At 40.8% G+C, this 24,661-nt stretch overlaps 1 protein-coding gene across 1 annotated transcript in view; it reads right to left on the bottom strand.

Annotated features, from left to right (window-relative positions):
- LHFPL2 (LHFPL tetraspan subfamily member 2) overlaps window positions 1-24,661 on the bottom strand; it is a 152,771-nt gene that overhangs the window by 69,701 nt on the left and 58,409 nt on the right. Inside the window, exon 3 of the mRNA XM_077867201.1 lies at window positions 8,425-8,482. The gene's annotated coding sequence lies outside the window, so the exon portion shown is untranslated. The remainder of the gene's footprint in view (window positions 1-8,424; window positions 8,483-24,661) is intronic.

The raw sequence follows: 24,661 nt of genomic DNA, 5'->3' as shown, positions 1-24,661 counted from the left end.
TACGGGTGGCTATTCTGTTGATGAAAAACATTCAATTTCATTAAGTAATAAAAACAGCAAGAATTAAAATAAGGTGCCATTCTTACTTCCCAAACTGGCAAGGATTTGGGTCCTTAGTGATCCTTATGGTGTGCTAAAACAAGCACTCTCTTTTACTGCCAGTGAGAGCCCAACTTTCCTGGATATATTTTTAAAACTGAACAAATATCTATAAGAGGACAATCAATGTTTATATTCAATGATTTTTTAAAATGTCAAATATCAAAAATAGAAGGTTAAGATGATTTACATATTTATCATAATATCTATCAAAATCATAGATATAATTTTCAACCAGTGAAATACTTTAACAAGAAACATCTAATGATAGAGGGGATATGAATATAGTACCCTATAAAACAAAAAATTAACTGTAAAGTTGTATACAAAGTAAGCACTCAATTATGTAAAGAAAAGTATGTAAAAAAGAGACATTTTTTGGAGTGTGGACACTAGATTGGCCCTAAGGAGACTGGTTTTCTTTTCTCCTGCATGTGTATACTTTTTTGTTTGAACCTGGATTATTTTGATGATTGGTAGAAAACACACATAAACATCTTCTGGCAACTCTAGTCCAGCAATAATAGTATATAAGAGTTGTTGCTCAGCTTCACAAGCCTACCAGTGTCTAAGGCACTGGGAAAAATAGGTGTGAGCTTTGGGCAGCTAAAGAACGACCTATACTTTGAGGTGTACTGATCACATAAATATGCAAGCATACCAGCAACTAAAGAAAAATAGAATTCCTTTAGGTTTGCCCAAGTGACCTTCTCTACAACTACCCTTATACCAAAATGCCTGACAGTTTCCAGAAGGAGAGACTTACATGTACCTGCCATAGGGTGTAAGTGGCCAGTAAGCTGGCCCCCCTGAGCGTGACTAAGAATGAGAAGCCCATGAAAGCAGTTGACTAGCATGCCAGGCTGGCTGTGTCCTTCCAGTCCAAAACCAGCCCGTGAATATTAGGAGAAAAATGGATTGAACTTCAACTGAATTAGGAACACAGTTAGAGAATGAAGCAGGAAAAAGAAATGTGTTGATGAGGCAACAAGACAGGAACCAGCTCTTGCAGATTAGTCACACTAGATTTCTAAAGTGAATTCTCAGTCATATTTGCCTTCATTACATGAAAGAGATGACCTAAGCTGTGAGTTAATGACAGGAAGAGCCCATTTCCTAACACAACTTGGCTGCGTATATAGAATAATTTGGATCAAAATCAGGTACATTTCTAAGTTCATCTGAGCTTGCCAATTAGCTCTTAAGAGTTTTTCACAGGCTGTTCTGGGCTGGTAACATAAGGTACAGAGATGGGGGGCCAATCCCATCCTTACAGCTTGCCTGGCACCCTAGCCCTCTGAGATGTGGTGAGCAGCTAGCTGGTGGTTCTGGGGAGGCTGGCATCTTGAAGGACAGACAGGACCACTCTATGACTAGTGGTTCCCGCCGGTACTAGAGCACAGAAAGGGAAAAGATTACAAAAACTTTATTTTGGCTTTTGAATGACTCCAGAAGGGATTGTAGATTAAATCAACATTTAATTCAAAAGAAGCCAGCTTTTGTTAGAAAGTCAGCATGAAATTTCAAAGAGCAGATTGGGTGTTTATGGGGGCAAGATCTCAGAACTTGAGAGCTATACTACACTGCCTTCTTTGGTGGTTATGGTTTGACACGAGAAATGATCAAGATAGATACAGCTCTGACTTAGCTACGTTAACAAGCTTCGTGTAAAAGCATACATGTCATCTTACAGTGACCGCGAGGGAGACCTCTACACCATCCCAATGCATATTCATTCAGATGAGGTGTGTTCAGCACCTTCCTTTCAAGGAGCAATTTACAAAGTGGATCGTGGAGGCAAAAAAGCTTTCGATGTAAGGATAGAGGCATTTCTTTGTGTAGGTGGAATAACAAGAGGAGTACCCAACTGGAACCAAATCTACCTGATGGAGGAGCTACACATAGCCTTTTTTGCACAGACTTTAGCATTTTATCATAACAAAACTGAAATGAGATCCAGAACATCCTTGTGGACTTGTTCCGTCAGATGGAGGACCTGAATTCTCTGTGGAATAATTCATCAGAGAGGTCCAGAATTCACAGGAAGATGGATACTCTCACCACATCAGCACTGAGAAGAGCTCCTTGCCACATGGGGGAGCATAAGAACCCTCAACTTCACCCACCCTCTCCCAAACAGATAACTTTTTCTACTTCTCAAAAGAACTGAGGCCAGTACATGAGAATTCTCTTAACACCCATTCCTCACACTTGAAGCTTACTTATGGCAAAACTACTCCTATCCAGAGAGCTGTCCCAGCTCCCATCCAAAGCTAAACCGGGACTGTGCTTCATTCGGTTAGCTGCAGCCTTGCCCATCTGACCCTCCAAAGCCACCCTCTTCACCCACCTAGTTTCTTGCCAGCAATACTGTCTACCTGGTATCTTAGCCTCTGGTCAATCCGCTAGCTGTGGTGCCTTCCAAATGTCTAACCTTGGTCCTCTGCTGAAAAGAGCCTGTGTGGCTTCCCAAATTATAAATGGGCCACACTCCTAAACTCCCTTATAAACTGGAAGTTATAAATGGGCCACACTCCTAAACTCCCTTATAAACTGGAAGTTAAACTTAAGCCTACATTCACTCCTCCAACTATCCAACATTTAGTGAGCATTTAGCATACGACAGATACTGTGCTGTGCTGCCCATAAGGTGCCCAAAGTAGAGTTCTCTTCAGAGGATGCCATAAAACTAGCTCTACAGTCTAACCACAGACATTTATCTTCCATCCATTCAACCGATATTCACTGAGCACCTACTGTGCATCAGACATTGTAGTGGACACTGATGATATAATAAAAGACTCAGACCAGCCCTCAGAAGTTCAGTCTACCAAAGAAAGCAACTTTTCATTCTGTCCCTGCTGAGAAGAATCCTCAGCACTCTCCTGTCAAATGGCACAGGTCTAGCAAAAACTTATCAGAAAAAAGGCAAGCTGTCAACATGTAAGTAACAAAGCAGAAAAAGAACTGCTTTCACTTTAAGTCTTCAATATATCCAATTACTTTGACTTGCTTTTTTAAAGTCTTGAAAACCACAATCTTATTTTTATTTTATTTTATCGTTTTCCTATCCAGATACTATATATTTAATTCAATTTACCCTCAGTAAAGGAGAAAGATTATTACACCCTCCCCTATTAACGGCTTCCAAACTACTGGTGGGAATGAATTCTATACTCTATTCCTGGAACTTAAAAACCTCAATGTCATAACAGTTAAACTCCATGCAAAGAAAAGCCACTTTTTGGTGGCTAAAGATTCTTTATGAAAATGTGGTAATGGCTTGCATTCAATACAGAAATATCAATTCCTGGAGAGAACAATATTGGAAAGTAAACTTTCTGATTCCTTTACTTCGTCTGGGAAAGTACAAGGATGGCAATGTATTTGCCATATTTATCAAAGGCATGTGGTGTCACAGATCAAGTACACACAATGGAAGAATGTTGATAAGGAAAGTGGCTGGTGTTTGTTGGCACCAACTACCCAGGGACAGAATCAGAACTTAGGAAAACTCACCACCATCACCATCAGCCAGCCAGGACTCAAACCCAGACCAGCATGATTCCAAGTCAAATACTCTTCCCTCACTTCTGAGAATATACTTCAATGTCACGTGGGGCATGAATGAGAAACAAAAACACTGATGATCCTAACTGTATTATCTTCTCATGTTTCATACATACATTGGCGACAACTAAGCATCTAGCGAGCCATCATTCCTTTGAGAATATATCTCTGTATTACTGGTACCATAGTAAGAAGAGAGTACTAATTCACTATAGGTAGTTATCCAGTTCCCCTGGATGACAGTTCCTAAACTGATCTCCTGGGACATGTCAAAATGTGACCCTGGGGTAATGGTATCTGCATCAAATGTCAGAATTAACAATCATCAAGGAAACAGAATATTTAGCTGAAAAGTAGTGTTTGGATTCATATTCTGGTAGATAGTGGTGAGTGTTTCCCTTGGCCCATTTCAGAAGAAAGTGGAAGAGAAAGGGGATCCCTGGGTGGCGCAGCGGTTTGGCGCCTGCCTTTGGCCCAGGGCGTGATCCTGAAAACCCGGGATCGAATCCCACGTCGGGCTCCAGGTGCATGGAGCCTGCTTCTCCCTCTGCCTGTGTCTCTGCCTCTCTCTCTCTCTCTGTGTGACTATTATAAATAAATAAAAATTAAAAAAAAAATAAAAAAAAAAAAAAAGGAAGAGAAAGGTCTACGGCAAAGACATCAAAATTGAGCCTCGGGTCATATTACATAAGGCCCAGGCACATCAGCTATGTGCCTTTTTTTTTTTTTTTCAATTCTGAATATTTAAAAATATCCTCTAAAAAAATAAAATAAAAATAAAAAAATAAAATAAAAATATCCTCTAAAAAATAAAATAAAATAAAATAGAGATTTATTCCTCTAAACTACAGACTGTGAACAAACACTTTAAAAGGAGAAAAAACATCATTTTCATAATCTTCACAAAGACTGGAAAAAACTGTGTTTTACTTAATAAATTAGAATTACCCTATTCTTGGGGGATCCCTGGGTGGCTCAGCGGTTTGGCATCTGCCTTTGGCCCAGGGTGTGATCCTGGAGTCCAGGGATCGAGTCCCACATCGGGCTTCTTGCCTGGAGCCTGCTTCTCCCTCTGCCTGTATCTCTGCCTCTCTCTCTCTCTGTGTGTCTCTCATGAATAAATAAATAAATAAAATCTTAAAAAAAAAAAAAAGAAATTATTCTTTCAGGGATCTTCTAAAGCATCTCTGTCTAATGGAAATATTATGTGAGCCATGTATGGCATTTAAAAATTTTAGTAGAGGGGCACCTGGGTGGCTCAGTGGTTGAGAGTCTGCCTTTGGCTCAGGTCATGATCCTAGGGTACTGGGATCAAGTTCTGCATCAGGCTCCCCAGAGGAAGCCTGCTTCTCCCTCTGCCTATCTCTCTACCTCTCTCTCTGTGTCTCTCATGAATAAATAAATAAAATCTTTTAAAAAGTAAATAAGTAAATAAAATAAAAATAAAATAAAACTTTTAGTAGAAATATTTAAAAGGAGGAAATTAATTTTCTCTATATATCCCAAATATTATAATTTTAACATATAATCAATATATATAAAAAGTATTAAAAGTATTTTACATCCTTTTTTCCTAACACTAAAACTTCAAAATCTGCTGTATACTTTGCAATGTACATCTCAATTCAGCTACTAAGTTTTCATCAGAAATACTTGACCTGATTAAACCATATAAAGTGTACAGTTGAAAAAATAGATCTGCCTGCCCAAGTTGCCTCAAATATGCTTACAAGTTTTCCAATAACTGAAGTGACATTCAGTTCTAAATTTTCAATGAATCAAAATTAAATAAAATTAAAAATTCAGTGCCTCAGTCACACTAGCCACGATCCAAATGCTCAACAGCCATCTGGGGAGGGTGGCTACCACAATGGGCAGTGCAAGGCTAGAGTTCTCATTTCACTCATTTGGTCAATTCTAGCAAGAATTCCCCCAGATGGGGAAAGATTCATTTATTCATGAATAGAAAACCAAAGAAGACCAACTCCCAATGCCTCACCCTTCTGATGAGGTAGTCCCACATTGCAGAATAAGGTCATTCTCCATTCATTCTGGAAAAAGATGATCCTTCCTGATCTAAATAATGTAACATCATATAAAAAGCTCAATAATCCAAAGTACAAACTCAAGATATTTTAAAACCATGGATATTTTTTCAAGTCAAATCCTCTGCGTCCCTTCTTGTGTCCTGCTGAATTTATGAGCATATTTATTGAGATTCACTAGGTGCTAGTTCCATATGCCGCACTCTACACACAATACATCATTTAATCCTTCAGCAATCCTGTGAGACAGGTGAGAGCCAGGGAGGGTGTTAATAACTTGTTCAAGGTCATACACCTAATTATAAGGTGTAGAGCTGGGACTCAAGCCCAGAAAGTCTGACTAGATTTTTTTTTAAACCTGCCCAATAGAAGCCCCCTAATACCTAATACCCTAATACCAACCACATACCCTAAACTCACACTTTTCAAAGATTTCTCCAGAGCAGGCAGGGCTGAACAGAGCGGGTACTACAGCTTGCTACTCTATCAGTGAGGCATAGGAGGCACCTGGTACAGCACTTCCTCCATCCTAACCCAGGGCTCCTTCCAAGGGCCCTGATGTCAGGAGGACACACAGGAGGTACTTGTCACTGCTATCTTTGCCTCACTGAATCCTCCAAAGCACTCTGGGAGGAAGGGGTATCCACACATAAGGAGAGAGGAGTTCCATCAGGCAAAGGAACATGCCTTAGGTCACACAGCCAACTGGCACCATACCTGGGATCCCAACCCAGGTAGTGTCCAGCAGAGATGGACTCTCAGCCTAGGACCACCTGATGATAAGGCTCTCCTTAGACTGCAATGACTCTTTGTTCAAGAGAAACCTATTCAACAAGTTGATATGCTGTGAGTTGTCAGATTTCTTCATAATTCACATACTGTTATTTCAGAAAAGCCACTCTTCTGTCTGACTAAGTCAAGTTTTATTGCATTTCTATGGGATGAATTCATAATTAAAAAAAAAAAAAAGACCAAGTGAATTTTATCTGGCTAAATCGTCAGAGAGGGGGATTTCAAGGATGAACATGACTTAGCTCCTGAAGACACTGGCAGAATGGAATTGGCTATTCCCTAGAGCTGGATTAAACAGGCCAGCCTGGCAGTGATCCAGGGTGACAACCCACAAAGGGGGACTAAATCATCACTGGAATACATGGGAAATATGGAGCCAGTTAACTCGGGTTCACATGCGACTCCTTACATAATGGACGAAATGGCAATTGGACCTGTTTCCGCTCAAATAGACAGTGCCTGAGATTAGAAATAAACACACTCCTCACCAGCATAGATCTGGCTCTGTTGAGAATATTTCTCCTCATAGAACTGTATGAGTGAAAACAGGCCTCACTACCAACCTCAACGTCCCCTGGCTGACAGGCATCTGAAAGTCTGGACCTGAGCGATGCACGGCAGAGTGTTACTATTAATCAAATTTTAAACAGGCTTATGAACACCTGCTTCAGAAAAATCACATGTAATAAATCCCTTATTTTCAACATACAGGAAAAGATATATGTTTTTTATTAATAGTCTTTAGTAATAGAAAATCAGCTTCACCTACTCCCAGTAAATAAATATGGAACAGTTATTTAAGGACTGTCAGTTTGATAAGGTGCCAATGATTAACCTTCACAAGACACCACCCAACCTGGGTCAGCCCTGGCTTTCCCATGAGAAGGACCTTTGCTCAAATAATTTTATAACTCACAAGTGTTTACAGTTCCCATTAAAAAAAAGAAGAAGAAAAGAAAAAGAAAAGAACCCAAGTTGCTTAATCTAACCCAAGCAGTAGTAGCTATTAGAACACTTTAATAACATATTAGAAATCAATAGTTTAATTCATGATATAAGGACAATTTTTCCTTCCCCAGAATCTGTAATCTAAAAAGATCACCCTTCCACAAATGAGATGGTGTCTGTGAAAACATTCTGTGAACTCACTGCATAAGGCAGAGCCTCCAGGAGAGAGTGCCAGTGGGTCCCAAATCAATCCACATACCGGCCCCCTTAGCCTGAGTCACACCCTCCAGCTCCTTACAAGGCTTCTAGAGAATTGAGTTGAATACTGTCTGCTTTTTTAGAGTCAGAAATGGATCAAAGTCTTTCAAAACAATTATTTAATTGATCTCCTGATTGCACACCGTAGGAGATTACTCAACCCCTATTATTATTACTAACATTTTCCAAAAGTGACCTTTATAAATCAGAATCTATAGACTCCATCATACATCACCTATTAGTCAACTGTTTGCAACTTTTATTTAGGCAATTCCTCTACCTGAGCTGTCATCAAGTAATAAAACTGGGTAATTTGAATTGGTCATCTCTACTTCTACTTCCCCTTTCACAGAAAAATGGTAACAAATGGTGAAACAGTCCACAGAGACTCAAAAGGAAAGACAACATAGAGTCAGCTATGCACATTAAAAAGAGCTATAAAATTTGTTTACAAATGGTGACAGAACCTTTACAGGGTCTTTGACAACATTTGTGTGTGCTCATCCAAGAAGTATTTCTAACCAAAAAACCCCCAAAACAATAACAAAAACTAGTATTACCATTCAAGGTCCAAAAGTTTGAAACACTGCACCTCTTTCAAGAAGTAATTTGCAAAAAAAAAAAAAAAAAAGAAGAAGAAGTAATTTGCTACCTACCTGGGAAGTGTATCCATAGAATTATTATAGTAAGGGTATCTGATTTCAATACTTACCTATTTCATCTGCAGGAATGCTGGGAAGTCTCAATGAACAATCTCAGAAAAATGCCACCTGGAGAAACCAATTGAAAAAAAACTTAGATTTTTTTTTTTAATGTGAAGAAGACTTAGCATATAATTTTTATGTCTCATTAATAGACATAAAATGTTTCAAATATTGGCCCCCAGGCAGCATGTAGTTAGTTCAACTTGCACTAGAACATAGCCACCTATTCTTGGGAACACTGATCTACTAACACAGGATTCAAAGCAGTGATAAACCAGAAAAAAGAGGAGAGCAGTGGGGGAAGTGCAGCCCATCAACGTGCACCTTATTACATCCTTTCCTTTCCCCTCACAAAGAGACCAACTTGAAAACACAACACATGTCCTTGAGGGCACTTTATAAATAGTCTTAAAAGGCTCAAATAATCCTGAAACAAATTAAGAATGAAATATATAATTGTGAATGAGGAAACTACCCTGGCCTTACTCTATATCCTTTTTGGTTACTCTGTTAACTTTTTTTAAAGCTAAACTCACAAGGATATCCAAGATTGGAGGAAGGGAAAAATGGTCATTACAACTCTAACACAGTTAACATAGGAATCAAGAGATAAGAATTTATTAAATGATTAGTTTATTCAGAAATCAAGTATTTCTTTTGGTGTTCCCAAAGCCTTCTGGTAATCTTAGAAAATTATAAGCCTATTAATATGTTCACAAAATAAGAATCCCAAAATGACCATTCATGATCCTTTGAAATATTAAATATAAATGGAACAAATTTCTAACACAAAATATAACAGTTACTATTTGGTGGAAACACATTATATATTAGCATAATGTGGCATCAGATTATAATCTTTCCAGATAGACAGCATGTCCATTGACAGTTGAAGAAACTAATGCTGAAAGAAGCAGAGAAACTTCCCTAGCATCACAGAGCCCCAGGGTTTCCAAATCTCAATCATGTCATCCTGCCACATGGCCCCTTGAAAACACCTTCTACTCTAGATGTGCTGATCTACTCATTACCTCTCCAGAGAGAAACCTGATGTTCCTTAACACAAAACTTCTGGAAAACAACTAGCAGATAAAATTAATTTGTGCTTTTTGTATGTTTAAAAGTAATTTCTTCATTTCAAAATGATCAGCCTAATCATGCTATTTAGAACTGTAATATAACATGGCATAGAAGTAAAAATGTAGGAATAAGGAGTTTAGAGTTCAAGAAATATTAAATATACAACTAAGAGTGAAGTGGCATTTTTAACTCCAGGTAAGAGAGATGAAACAAAATATGTGACAGCCTCAATTCTATTGATAAGCAGAAAAGCAGGAAAAGTCTATGTGCTCATTTTCTTTTTTTTTTTTTAAACATTTTTTTTAAGATTTTATTTATTTATTCATAGAGACAGAGAGAGAGAGGCAGAGACACAGGCAGAGGGAGAAGTAGGCACCATACAGAGAGCCTGACGTGGGACTCGATCCGGGGTCTCCAGGATCACACCCTGGGCTGCAGGCGGCGCTAAACCGCTGCGCCACGGGGGCTGCCCTATGTGCTCATTTTCTAATCACAAACTCTCAAATACCCCATCATCAAATCTTGATAATAAAAGTCTGTAATATCAGGCCACAGATATCCATATTTATATCCAAATAAGTAGTTCAACAAAAGCAGCATCAGGGTTCATCTAAACTGGACCTGAGGCTCAAAGGCTCCTCTATCTAAAGACATCATTTTAGTTCAATAACAAACTTGAAGATACTGAACAACAGTCATTGGGTTTCACTTTATAAAAAATAAATACACAAAAGAATTCTGAATTCATAAGGATCTTTGTTATAATAGCTTAAGGGAGTTATGATTTTTTTTAAAAGGTTCTTTATAAATTAATTACTAGTTAAATTCCAAGCATTTCCCACAATTTAATTTTACCCCTGTAGGGAAAGTCACAGGAAGTCATGATCAGTATTTTTATCTGAAAACTGCCTTTGTGAAGTAAACCAGTAGGATTATTATAAATGGGTCTGTTGTGGTGGAGCTCTTGATCAACATTTCATTACCTCTCAAAGCTGAATGGGTCACAAAAACACTGAATTAACATAGTTCAAAATCAAAGATAACATTTGAAAAATCTTTTGTCACATACCATGCAAAGTTCTGGACAGTTAAGAAAGATTTCCAACCTCTAACAGTAATAGAGAAGGCAGGGTCATATCCTGATTCCCACCTAAAGCTTTCCAAACTCATGCTGCCAGTAAAAGGCACTTCCTAGAATAAACAGATTTGGTCTGAAGCTCTGAATAAAAAAAAGGCATTTGGGAGTAAATTCTCAGTATCATGATTAACCTTTTCTGACAACAAAGTCCTACCTTGTGAAACCACCAAAATGATCAGAAAGATAAAACATGTCAATAGGTATTACAGTTACTTTTATTTATTAAAAATGTCATTTAAAAAATTCAGTAAACTAAAAATAAACTAAGTCATAGATGCCCTCAGAAGTTCACAAGAAAAAATCACCGTTATTAGGCATTAACTGTCAGGCACTGTTCTATGTACTTGATGGGAATTAACTCTCTTCTCACAAAAATGCTCAAGTAGGTACTAATATTATCCCACTTTAGAGATGAAGAAGCAGGCACAGAGAAGTCTCTCAACGTTCCATGGCTTTTAAGAAGTGAAGATTCAAGTCCATATACATGATCACATTTAACCCGAAATTAACTATATTATAGAGGCAGGGCAAACAGATTTAGCCCTATTTTGAATTTGAGGGAAAATGAAATTCTGAAGAGTAGAGACGGACTTCCCCCCAAATCACACTGCCAGTTAGCAACATGGGCAAGAAGAGAACCCAGGGCATCCAACTCTACCCCTAGTGCTGGGTTTTTTGATTTGCTTGTTTTTGTTTTAAGTTCTGTTAATCAACATGTGACTCGGTGAAGACAATGTATCCTGCCTGTAACCTCCGAGAAGACGCTTCAGGGTCCTCCCAGGGGCCGGGGTGACCACAAGAAGACCTAGCAGAGCGCACACACGGGTATCCTCATGCTGCCATTTCACCAGTTCCCTTTCCTCTCTGTGCAATTATGTTTTTCACTTACTGGTTAACAAACATAGGGGAGCTTATAAAAATCAGAAATAGATGGCTTTATTATTTATTATTCTCTCATCTTCATTTCTACAGATCAGTAGTCTCCTTGGCCATTTAAGTGAGTTATAACCTAATAAACGCAGGCATTTATTCAGCAAGTACCCTAAATGAAATTAAAACCACTGTGATCTTTGCACATTAAGGAGTTAAAAAGTTCAAACTTCCCATTCATCTCCATTCCGGTCGCATGCCCTCGGTTCCACTTCCGGAGATGGGAGATCGGAGGAGAAACAATAGCTGCCTTGAGTCTTGAGTGCCTGAGCACAGCACCCACGTGATAGGCACCAGCTCTTATTTATTGAATTGAATTGCCAAAAACAGGAAGCTGAGTTGTAAGACCCCTTTCTCAGTTATAAATTTCTATGACTTGAAATGTGCCGACTTGAATTGTTTCATGTTAACTCTGTAAAACTAGAACCAAGAAGTGTAACTTATTTTGGAAGTTGTAAGGCTAAATTTCAGCTCAACTGAAAAAAGAATATCACACTAAACAGTGGCCACGCAGAGGTCCAGTGTGCCTCTGGGGTGGAGGTGGGGGTGTAAGACACAGCAGCTCGTGGTCACAGAAGCCAAAGAGGGTAAACTCTCAATTATTGTCCTATAACAGAGAAAATTCATTCCACGAGCCCTGCAACACCCATCCGTGGTGAGAATGCGAGTTCCAGTTCCGTGGCAGGGCACTGTAGAAGTTAAATGACACTTCACACCTCATTTTCTCATCTGACCCACACAATGCATAGAAGGCAGTTGGAATGGTGGTGTGGGGCAGATGTCATTTACAGACTAGGAATATGAACCACCTAAGCTGAATCACACAATTAGTAAAGGCTACATCTTTGCAACAGCCAAGACATGTGCTTTTCGACCATCACACTTATTCATCAAGAAGGAGGGCAAGGATGGGCCGCAAAGACTTGAAGCATGAAAATAAAACCGAAGGAAATGAGCTGAAAGCAAAATAGGAAGAGCCCTAATACTCTTATAAACCACTCTACCTCCACCTAAGAAGTATTCTGTGTTTTTAGTAGATAACTTTCTGGGTTTTGTTTACTTGGGTCAACTACAGGAGTAATTGTCCAAATCCTACTTCACTAAGCTCTACTGATATACCATATGCTTGTATAGGCTTCATATTTTAAGGGCAGTTTGTGGCAGCATAACAGACACAAAGAACAGTGTCCCATTTCTGCATCCAAGGCATAAACTGTTGTTCAAGAGATTAGGCCGATTTTTTTTTTTTAAGTCAATGAAATACATAGGCTCTATTCTGACAGCAGGTCCAAGAGAGCCACACACTTGGGTCTGACAACAGGAGTTGAACAGAAATGGTCAGCCGCTAAAAACTGCTGAACCTTCAAGATTTCTAAGGAAAGACATGAGAGTGTCAAATTTCACAAACCTGTCTACAAGAAGAGGGAGTGGCAGGTTGCCAAAGGCTGGGCTGTGTTAGCTCATGTGAACTGCTAGGAACCTGAGCCTCTGCACTGCCTGCCCTGCCACTCAGCCACAGTGAATGACTCAGGTTCAAGTTTCTAGAGACCTCGCAGTCTATAAGCCAAATGTTGTTAACCACAAAAACTTCCTTTAGCTCTTAAGGAAGGAGAAACTACTTGATTCAAAAATCCTATCAACATGAAGCTGTGAAAGGGTAAGTTTTCAAATATCTGAGACCAGCAGAATAACCTGCCAAGGTGCCAGCAACACGTCAGATTCAATTATAGTGCCTTGTGACATACCAGGTTTGTGTGCCACGTTCATTCACATAATGGTTAGCCTTTCCCCAACAGTTAGTTACAAACCCACTGGATCAGAAGCTCCTTGAGACTAATAACTCTAGCTTATGCCTTTACATATCTCCCACACATAGCACAGTCCATGGCACAGGGTAAACATTTCAGAAATGTTTATTTAATAAATAAATGGATGAGTTCCTACATAGTCAGAAAAGGAAGGATAGGGAGAAGAGAGAAATATGGGGTTGATAGGATGGAGAAAATCATCACGCAAAGAATGACAGCTGGAATTCCACAAGGAGAAAGTAAAAAAGGCAAAGGATGAGTCGGCAGGCATGGGAGGAGCATGGGAGTAGTGGTTACCCAGTCTATGCCGCGGGAGTCCTTAAGTGGGTGTGTTTCAAAATACCAGGGTCTGGACCAACCTCCCGATACCCTTGGAACACAAGTGGTGGAAGACGGTGACAGGGCCAAGTATATATAATTAAAGAGCTCTTTTGGAAATTCTGCAAAATGCTCCTCTGGATGACTCTTAATATTCTTGGCCTCTTTTTTTTTTTAACCTTGAATACAGCTATGTGATCATTTTGCAAGACAGACACAGTTGTGAATACTGTTGAACACTAGTATTCAGCAAACCTCACCAAATACCCCAAGCATCTGTTCAAGAATAAGTCAATTAAGATGAACAGACACAGGTCGTTATGGGCAGACAGGTGAGTGCAGCATGCTCAGAGAGTGTGCAGAGGCTAACGGACAGCCATGCAGGTAGCTTGGACTGTAAGTGCTGACAAGCCCTTTCTCTGTTTGACATTTCTCAGCAGTCTGCATTCCAAATCTGGGCATAATCTTAGTAAAGACCAATGTTTCTGAAAAACAAATGCTAACATTAAACTAGAAATAAATGAAGGCTACATATTAAAAACCTTTCCAAAGAGTGTAATATGGATACACTCAGGTGAGAGCATAGAGCAAGTGGAGATGCTGCTCCCAGGCTGCCCATTAGCATCCCTTAAAGTCCAGGAATGAGCCCATCTGACCTGTGGGAAGACCCGAAAACCCTTGTATGGTGTCACCTTCACACAGGTAAAGCCCACTGAGGGGGCATGGCTGCTGCAACATCAAGACAGTCTAACTCACCATTCTGGAAATGGATTTGCAATGTCCTAAAAATGAAGGAAAGAATTCCGAGTCTCTGCATCCAAGCAAGGTTGATTCTAGTGGTGAAAGACAGTTGGCTTTTGGAGGCCTGGTTCCCCTATCTAAAATATTTACCCTTTTCATTACTTTGTGTATGCTAAAAGTATCTATCTGTCCATTATTTTATCCTCCCCTAGTTAAAAATGGTCTGTTGGGCACCTATTCCCCGCCAGGCACCAGGAAGACCAAAACCAACAAGGCATTATTTGCTGCTCCCATGGGAAGACAATACTCTCCTGTAGCACTGGGCAGTTCTCAGCCCCGGTGCCTCCTGGGACTTCCATTGCACGAAGGCTCTAGTGGCCATCACATACATTGCAACACACACCAGTTACTGCTGTCCCTTCCAGGTGGACTCACATCTTCAGCTTTGGTCTACATCACCAGTCTTTGAGCTTTTCTAAAACCTTGACATTAGTGAGCAAGTAACAGGATTTTGGTGAAGCAGAACCAGAAAAGAGGAGCTTCAGTTACCTCTTGGAGAGCTCAAAAGGCCTGTGTCATTTCAGGAGGAGTGAGGATGTCTTCTGAATACATTTTGGAGGAACAAAATCACTTCAACACAAATTGAATGAGGACAGTATGACTATGCTTTTACAGCGTGCCAGGGAAAACTTTCAAGAATTTGTAAAAAAAAAAAAAAAAAATCTGTCAATTGGAAAAAAAAAAAATCATAACGTAGGGCACCTGGGTAGCTCAGTCAGTTAAGTGTCCAACTCTTGGTTTCAGCTCAGGTCATGATCTCAGGGTTGTGAGATCCAGCCCTGTGTCAGGCTCTGTGCTCAGTGCAGAGTCTGCCTAAGACTATCTCTCTCTGCCCACCTCCGCTCAAATAAAACAATAAAAAAAAAAAAAAGTAAGTTGTTTGTCCACTAGAATATAAGCTCCATTAAGGCAAAATCTTTAATGTGTTTTAGTCTGTGCTGTATAGATCCCTAATACCTGAAGTGGTGCTTCAGACACAATGAGTTATTAATGAATATTAGTTGGTGAATACATGGATGGGCAGATGATAATGTCTTTTTTTTTAAGAATTTTTTTTTTACTTATTCATGAGAGAGAGAGAGGGAGAGAGAGGAGAGAGCAAGAGAGAGAGAGAGAGAGAGGCAGAGACATAGGAAGAGGGAGAAAGAAGCAGGCTCCATGCAGGGAGCCTGATGCAGGACTCAATCTCAGGACCCCAGGATCACGCCCTGAGCCAAAGGCAGAGGCTCAATCAATCACTGAGCCACCCAGGAGTCCCAATAATGTCTTGACCAAAACCAGAAACCAAAGGAAAAAGGGAGATCAGGTGAGGGCATGGGGGGAATTTTGTACATGGAGGCTTTTAAGCTTGAAGAATCTGGTTGGGCAACCACATAGCGAGGATTCCAGTAGGCATGGTGGGCAACTGAGGAAACGTTAGTGAGGGTCATATAGTTTGGGAAATTAGCACCATATGGGAGGTGTTTGAAGCCATAGGTAAGGGTGAGATGACTCCCAGAAAAGCAGTCAAGGAGTAAGGTAAGAGCTGGCTACCACACAGTAAAATAAGTAAATAAAAGATGGTATCCACCTTACAGGGATGTACGTACTAACAGAATGAGCGCATGTGAAATACCTGACCTCTCTAGCTCTCTGAGGCTCAGCCATATTACACAGCAGGTGCTCAATAAATACTTAGTGAAGTTGTGGACGCCTCTCAAGTGCCATCTTATTTCATAACATTTGGGCATAGCATGGGGGCCAGAATTGTATGTTTACACAAGGCTGTGTTTTCTTTTTGTAGGACTTTGACTTACTCCAGTCCCATCAAAGACTTAAGAGATTCTCCAGCATTACCTACAGCATGAAATAATGCTATCTTCCCTTTCATTACCTAGCAGGGGAAAGAAAACAGGCAGGAACACAGTAACCAGAAATGGGGTATAAAAGGCAAAATCTCATTCCCGTGAGGTCCATGGACATGAATGTCTACTGTGGTAGGAGCATCGTAGTTACAGATTTTAAAGCTAAATCCACAGGGAGAAAAACTTGCTGCCACAGACTAAAAAAGTAGCAACAAATGTGGCATTTGAGCTAAACTCAAAGGATGAGTTAAATGTAAAGGTCCAATTTCAAGAAAGAAAGAAAAAAAATCACTGGGTGGCTTAGGTGGTTTGCTTTTAAGTTGGTGACTAACTATAGCTTAACTAAAAATAAGCACCCAAAGTCAACGAGGGGAAAACAAACGTCACTATGAGTGCCCCACTTAGAAGGGTTAGTCAAGGAGGGAGAAGTCCAACATCAATCAACCACCAAAGCAACTGGGCTAAGGGCCTGTTGTAAGTGCTGCTGGGTCTCTGGGTAGAGGGACCCTGTGGTTTCCCTGGCCAGGGCGGAGGAGGGAGTGAGCAGGTTTCTTACCCGGCTACCACGAAAGTGTCTCTGCTTTTATCTTTTTCTTTTTTTCCTATATTAGAATGCCACTGAAAATTTTGTTTGAAGAAAGTGCTCGTTGTTAAAAACAAACATTTTGAAAGCCACTGACCCAGCAAAAATTAATTCTGGGGATAAAAATCAACAGAAGTTTTACAATTATAATTTTTAGACCCCTTTCTGACAACTGGCTCAAGAGTATCTTAATGGTGATCACTGTGGGGGTTGGCGGATTATTTATTTAACAGTGATGAAGAGGTGCAAAGGTTTCATGGTTCTGCAGCATTTGAATTCTGTATAATAAAAAGGAATACTTTTCTCAGCAAAAAAGTGTATGAGATACTTTACGTCAGCCTACTTGTCTTTCCCATTTTTTTCCAAAGGAAACAAATTAGAACTAAATTTAATTGCTTCCCTGGGCAAAGATGAAATCTTACTAAGGCTTCACACATGGCTGTGTTTATACTACGAAACAAGAGAAAATGCTCCATGTTTAATTAATAGTAAAAACCTATTGAACCTATAGAGCCATTCATTCTCTAGGGGAATTGTGTACATGGGAATATTTTTTTTTCCAAACAACTTCCATAAGATTCCTGCCTATTCTTTTACAGATGCAAATCAAGTGTTTCAAACTTTAATTACAAAATGGTGTTTAAATGAAGAAATGAGAACAAGAGAGAATGAACAATGACCTTAGGGAATGAGAAGCAATCTCTCTTCTAAGTTCCCTCCTCCCAATTCTGGAAAAGGAGGATGATATGTTCATGCTGAAAACTATGGAGCACTATTTCATCGATCTCTATTCTAACTTAGTGTAGAAAGTTTTGTCTTCAGACAGGAGAGATGCACCCGGCAGGCACTGAGACCCTGGCTCAGAGGGACTATTTCAGATTCTCCTTTTAGCTGTTAAATACGCAAGCAGGGTGCCCTCCGTCCATGAAGATGAACGCCAAGCCCTCCAAGCCCTCCACCAGCAGGACAAAGGCCCTACGAGATCGCAGGAGGAAGAGTCGAGTCAGGACACCCATCTACACTCTGACCCTCCCTGGGACCTGTGGCATCCATGTGAGAGGCAGCCGGTCGGGGTGAAAAGTACACTCTGGCCACACAGTCCCACCCAGCGGACTGGCCCACAGAGCAAGGAACCCTGACCTTGGCCTCGCCAGCTCCTTCTCTGAGGAAACGTGTTCACTGGCTGCAGATTCTGAACTATGCCTCAGATGCATTCCCAAACTCACACACACACGTACACAGACACCACAAGTGACAGGACATAACTTTCTCTAGTGAGGAAAATCTGGCTTATTTATGAAGAGCTAACCACTTGCCAACAAAGTCGACTGCAATCGATGGTAAACAGGGCCCCGTGACTTGTTTAACTCCCTTCTCCATAAGACTCTTCTGCGTTGGAGGATTCCAGACGCCTCGCTGAGATCCCTGGAAAACAGTGTCCTGAGACGGCTGTGCTGATGCCTCAGCTCTGGCTCCCAAGCTCTCATCTGCATCGGCTCAAGACCACCCGGCCTGGCACAGGACGCAGCTTCCTTGAGCCGGGCCTTCCGCCCTCACCATGCCCTGGCTCGGGCACCACAACCCGCCCGGCGCGAGCTCGGACTGCGGGGGGCAGCATGGGGTGGGTGGGGGGCGCTCCAGGCCCCACCGCCAGCTCCCCGGAGCGCTCCAGAAACGTGAAGTGAAGGGGGAGCATTTGCTGGCGGCCTGGAGATGGTGTTCAAGGCAGAGCATTACAAACCAGGGTCCTGGGCCGCCCTGGTCCTGGGGCCCAGCTGGGCCCCAAAACCACGGGCGGGCACCTCCCCAGGAGGCTACGGTTTAGCTGTTCCATATAGTGGGGTTAAAAATAAGATTTTATTTGAAAGAAAGGATCTCACTGTAAATAAACAAACATCTTGAAAACCACCACATGGCAGAACTAACTTCAAATAAAAGGAAAGTTAAAAGAGAGAAACTACTCAAAACACGGGGTCTTACTTTAATGAATGTGTCCTTTCTTAAAAGGAACGAGGAAAGAAAACAGTACTAAAACCAAATGTTACAGCTTGGAGCTCTCTCCTTTATTTTTGCCTGCCTGGGAAAACAAAACAAACAAAAAAAGACAAAGAGAAGAAAAACAAAGGGAAGATCATATATTTTAGTTTCAAGGTCCTTGGGAAAGTCTTAAATCCTATTGCACCGACTGCACAATTTCAAGAAACAGAGTCACAGAGGGCATTAATCTCCTAATTTAAATTCCTAAGATAAATCTTTGGTTAAAAAAAAAAAAGAATAGAAGAAAAAAAATTTTTTTTCATAAATTGCCTGTAGGAAAACAAAGCAAGGCTCCCAATTTTGCATTTTGCCTTCCTATCCGTTGAGCACCCTTAAAAGCTTTCAATTTCTCCATTCCTAAAAGAGCCAGTCCTTCCTATAGGTGTTCCTAAGCCCGTGAAGTGTGTCTCTTTAAGGTCAGTAGGCAGAAGGGAAATTGGTTTGTCACTCTGTGGTAGGCTAGGGCTGGATACAATTTGCAGAAGGAGGGGAAAGCCCTGGGGACACTGGAATCCAACAAGTCACCAAGAACTATGTTCACTGTGGTTTGGCATTCCACGAAGAATCCTTTCTTTGACTTTTTAATTTTTGTCATTCTAGACTCATACTGGATCCAGATGAGTTAAAAAATCTTGCTTCAGACGATCTTAACTTTTTACAGTTAATGGCTTCCAATGACATTGAACCAAACAACCTTCTTTGCATTTTATAGGCCATCTAAAGCCAGCAAACTAATCATATAGTCATGCAATAGTCCTTTACAGGAAGTGTCCTCACCCTGAGTACAGTTCTTTGGGGAGTTTGTTAATATGCTCAGTCAAGTCAGCTCTGCTTAAGCCAAGTATCCTCTCTCAGTGCCATCCTCTGAAAAGATCGAATGTCAGTTTCTAAACGAACAATCCCTCTTACTTCCTCCCTCCCACTCATTCCTAAATTTCCACAAGCAACATTAGCATACAGTGCAAATGGGAGACACAGCCATTTCTAGGCACAGGGAGCTTAACACATTTTTAAGGAAGCTAAAAGAGAATGTAGCAAAGTACCGACTTTCCTTACGCTCTGCAGATATAGGAATATTAACTCAAGTTGTTTTATAAACTTGGAACGCTGTTGGAAGCCATCTTGGTTAGACTCCAAGCAGACCTATTAAGTGACCTAATTTTTATGTTCTATTTTTGAAGATCTCCAGGACAGAAATTCTACAATCTCCTTTGGTAGCTTGATTTGTGGTTTAATTTCCTTCAGAATCAAAGGGGGCTGTTTCTCTCAACTTTTTAAAAAAAGTTAAACAAGAGCTTAGATCTTATTAAAGATGTCATTTGAACCTGAAACGGGTAAATGGAAGAACAGAAAAGTGAACCACCAAGAACTAGGCCGTAATAGGCTAAGTAAAGCCCAGGCTGAAACATCAGCTTACTGAAGATGGCCACACTGCCCTGTCCTGCCCAGGAGAGTCTGTGTGCATCATGGTCGTCTCTGCGTTCACAACTCAGGTTCACGAGTTTAAGAAATAACTCTGCAGTACAGGGTCGTTGAATCATGTATTGTACACATGAAACTAATAGAACACTGTATGTTAACTAACTGAAATTGAAATAAAAACTTAGAAAGAAAAGGAAAGAAAAGAAAGAAAAGAAAAGAAAAGAAAGAAAGAAAGAAAAGAAAAGAAAAGAAAAGAAAAGAAAAGAAAAGAAAAGAAAAGAAAGAAAAGAAGGAAAGAAGAAGGAAAGAAAGAAAGAAAGAAAGAAAGAAAGAAAGAAAGAAAGAAAGGAAGGAAGGAAGGAAGGAAGGAAGGAAGGAAGGAAGGAAGGAAGGAAGGAAGGAAGGAAGAAAGAAAGAAAGAAAGAAAGAAAGAAAGAAAGAAAGAAAGAAAGAAAGAAAGAAAGACGGACTCTACAGCTCCTGGATGGAAAGCAGCTCATGTGCAACAAAGAAGTATTTCCTAGTCACTGGGGAAAATCTTTCCCAGGCTTTCTACACTTTCCAAATGAGAAGAAATTGTGTTTTTTGGTTTCCTTTTCCTTTTGTGTTTTTCTAGGAGCCCCTAAGCAATATTATACTCAGGTTTTCTACATTTTTTTTTTAAGGTGAACTTTCCACTGAACTACACTCCATGAAACAAGTCTTCTGGAAATTTTACCCTTGGCCTCCTGGAATTTTTCAATGAAATTCGAAAGAGATGTTTACCTGACCCCAAATGTTACCCGAGTGAAGACTCTGTTTTTAATTCCTTGAACTCTTCTCTTTCTCTTTTCTTGTCATGCCCTCTGGGAAAGAAAGACACATGCGGATGTTGGCTTGACCTCAAATGGCGAACACCAAGATAATAGAGGTCTAATGGTTTCCCAAGAACTTGGACAACATCACAGAGATGAACTATGCCTCCTTCTCTGGCATGGTCCTTTACACATCACTTTCTTGGATCAATGTAAAGATAGAAATGCCAGCGCACTGTCTCCAGGACAAAAACAAGATGCCAATCCCTGGAAGAATGAAAGGAGTATTATGGATTTCTCAAAAACACTAAGAGAGCAGAAAAAGAAACTATGACCTAAGTGGTAGGAAGAAGGAGAAGTTAGAACTATTTTCTGCCAATTAGAGAGTCCAAATGAGGCAGAGCGCAGGCTCCCTCTGGCAGGCAGCATCTCAGGAATGTAGGAATCAGGCATCTACCATCAGGGTTTAGTTGATAATTTCCTTTTCTTGCAAGAAGGAAAGTTTATGGCATGGAGGTTTGGCAATTCCATTTCAAATGGTCACATTTACCCTTCTTTAGGAATGGCTTGGGCTGCCACACAGACAAACACAATCACGTTGAATGCATTTCAGGGCCTTCTTTCTCCTCTTTTCCAGGTACTTTCCTCCACCAAGAAATCAAAGGGTGAGATCAATGGCTTCACCTTACTGCCAATTTTCTCTGAGAAATATCTTCCAGGAATCACTTAGGTACAAGGCTTCTGACACCATGCTACTTGACTCTATCTCAAACTCTTGATTCCCAGTAGCATATGTGCTCCTGACTACCTGTTCTGTAATACAGCAAACTACCACATGATCATCAACCATGCACATGAGCAATGGGGGCTCAGAGCCTCCAAGTTCAGCTCTCTGCTGCCTAGAAGCTATAATCCAGTAGCAGGAAAAGTGTGGATTCACACCAAGTTTTGTTTCCAGCAGATCCTTCTGAGAAGGTGTATTTGGTATAATCGTGAAGGTGAACTCAGACCCAATACAAAAGTGTAGTTTCTTTCCTCTACCTTTTTGAACTTGACTCTGCAAAAGAGATGAAAACTGCCCTCAAACAAAGGAAAAAGGCCTTCACATGGCCTATGAAGTACCCAGAGTTCAGTGATTTGGTATTTGTTACAGTCTGGCCGTTTCCCCTGCACAGAGAGTCAAACCAGTGAAATCAACTGGAGCCATGGTCGGAATCTTCTCAGATTTCAGGACCAAGCAAATATAAAGATGAATCTACACAAATGCCCACTGTAAGTAAGTAGTTCACACTTGACTATCTGGACTGATTTGTAGAAGTCTTGAAAAACTGCTCTTTGGTATCTCATTTAATTAAAAATTCATCTATATTTCATTTACAGTCCACCTTGGTATATCTACTCAAGGACTTTAACGGGGATTTCTAGGTGAAGGAAAAAAACATGCAAATCACTGAGTTTCCTCATCTATGAGAGTCAGAAACAAGATGTTTGAAGATGGTGATGGCTGAGGAATATGATTAGCAGTAACAGGGAACAAGTAAGTAGGCAAATAAAGATTTCAACCTTTTTGTTTATTTCATCCAGCTCAACTCAGCCTGGCTACTGCTTTCTCCCCAGGCCACTTTGCATAAACAGGAGCCCTAGAATTAGAAACAAGGGAATTTATTTTGTTCCCATTCCATTCAAAGTTTCATTGACTAAGTTTAATATCAATGGCTTGTTTTGTTTTTTTAAAGGACTGATAGTTCTAAAAATGGTTTTTCTTCTGGATGCCAAATGAAAGATCTTTAGTCTTAGTTCATGTGGAAACCATCTGGCCTAAATGATGATTCAAACCTCTTGGCAAACAGCTGATTATAAAGATCTTGTACATGGACATGGTATTCTAAGCCATCTTGGAGGGAAGGAGCTAAATGGTCTAGGATTCTTATAAAATTTAGATTAAAATTGATAAAGTCAGAACAGAAGCATCCTATAATCTTTGAGGTTCCCCTAAGTACATGAGTAAGACAAGACAACAGGATGAAAAACTTACCAAGAAACATCAGGAGAAGAACAAGAATATCTGCTGGAAAGTACTTTTCATTAACAGTGAAAATGAGGGATGCAGTGTGATCCCAGCTTTTGGGTCCTTGTGTGGGCCTGTTTCTACCTATCTCTAGGAAATGAGAGGAGATGATACTTGCCAACTCCCAGTTAAGTGACATACAGGTACATGAAGTCCCTCTTTGGTTCTGCCTGGTATATAAATACTCCATATGTCTTTAAAGGATGAATTAAAAGATTAGCTCCAAGGGCTCCTCAGTGGCTCAGTGAGTTGGGCGTCTGCCTTCAGCTGAGGTCATGATCCCAGAGTCCCAGTATTGAGGGCTGCATCGGGCTCCCCACTCAGCGGGCAGTCTGCTTCTCCCTCTGCCCCTTACCCCACTCGTGCGCGCGCTCTCTCTCTCTCTCACTTACTGTCTCTCAAATAAATTAAAAAAAAAAAAAAAGATTAGCTCTGGACAGAGGCTATGAGTGCCATTGGCCTTAGGAAGGCACAGGTGTCAGCATGTACCACAGACCAGGCTGTCTCTGCTGCTTGATGTGGCGGAAGAATCTGGGAAGTTCAAGCTGGGGTATGTGGAATAATAGGAAACACATGACGACAAAAGTTCACTAGCTGTTCTCCATGGAAACCAGCCCCCAGGAAGCTATTATGGGTGTGGAACACGGGAGGGTCAGAGTGGATGTTCAGCCTGGAAACAGCTCAGCCACACGTGGGTCCAGGCAAAGAGAACCTTCTGCAATCAAAACCTCAGGAGCACTACGAACCTTAGCAACAAAACTGGTCTTCCTCCTCTTCATTACTGTGCATTGCCCAAGACCTTGCTAGGTGCCACAGTGCTAATAAGCACTTGATAGCATTTATGTCCATGGAACGCTCACCACAAGTATATGAGACAGATGGGGACAGTGGGAGTTGGGGTACCTTGCTCCAGGTCCTATGGCCAACAAGTAACACAGACCCCTCTCACATGACCTGCCAGTGGTCTAAAAGGCCGTGCAACACCAGAGCTAAAGGGGGACAAAAATCAGGCCAATGCTTGTCCCTCTCTGAAGGACTGGAGACCAACTCTGGAGTTCAAATCTAGTTGGGTTTACATACCAGCTTCACCATTTTGTGGTTGGGGGATGTAATGATCCCATGGGAGCCAATGCCTGCCCACTTTATTCTCCTTTTCCTGGGGCAAGTTACTGAGCCCTCTTGGAGCTTCTGTCCTCCTGTCTACCATGAGGTCATCATCTTCTTTCCTCTCCAGGCAGCTGTGAGACAATTTGACGATGAGGAGGCAGTACACAGAGACTGACCATTCTTACTCCATTTGATTTCCAAGCTGTCTCCCTGGCACACAGCACTCTACCGCTTGGTTTCCCAGAAGTGTGGTGGGGACTGCAGTGTCTCTGCCTCTCTCTCTGGGTCTCTCAAAAATAAATTTAAAAATCTTTT

This window comes from Canis aureus, chromosome 2 (assembly GCF_053574225.1).
Source record: "Canis aureus isolate CA01 chromosome 2, VMU_Caureus_v.1.0, whole genome shotgun sequence".
Lineage (NCBI taxonomy): Eukaryota > Metazoa > Chordata > Mammalia > Carnivora > Canidae > Canis > Canis aureus.
The sequence above is the reverse complement of the archived record's forward strand: the minus strand, read 5'-3'. Positions and strand labels throughout refer to the sequence as shown.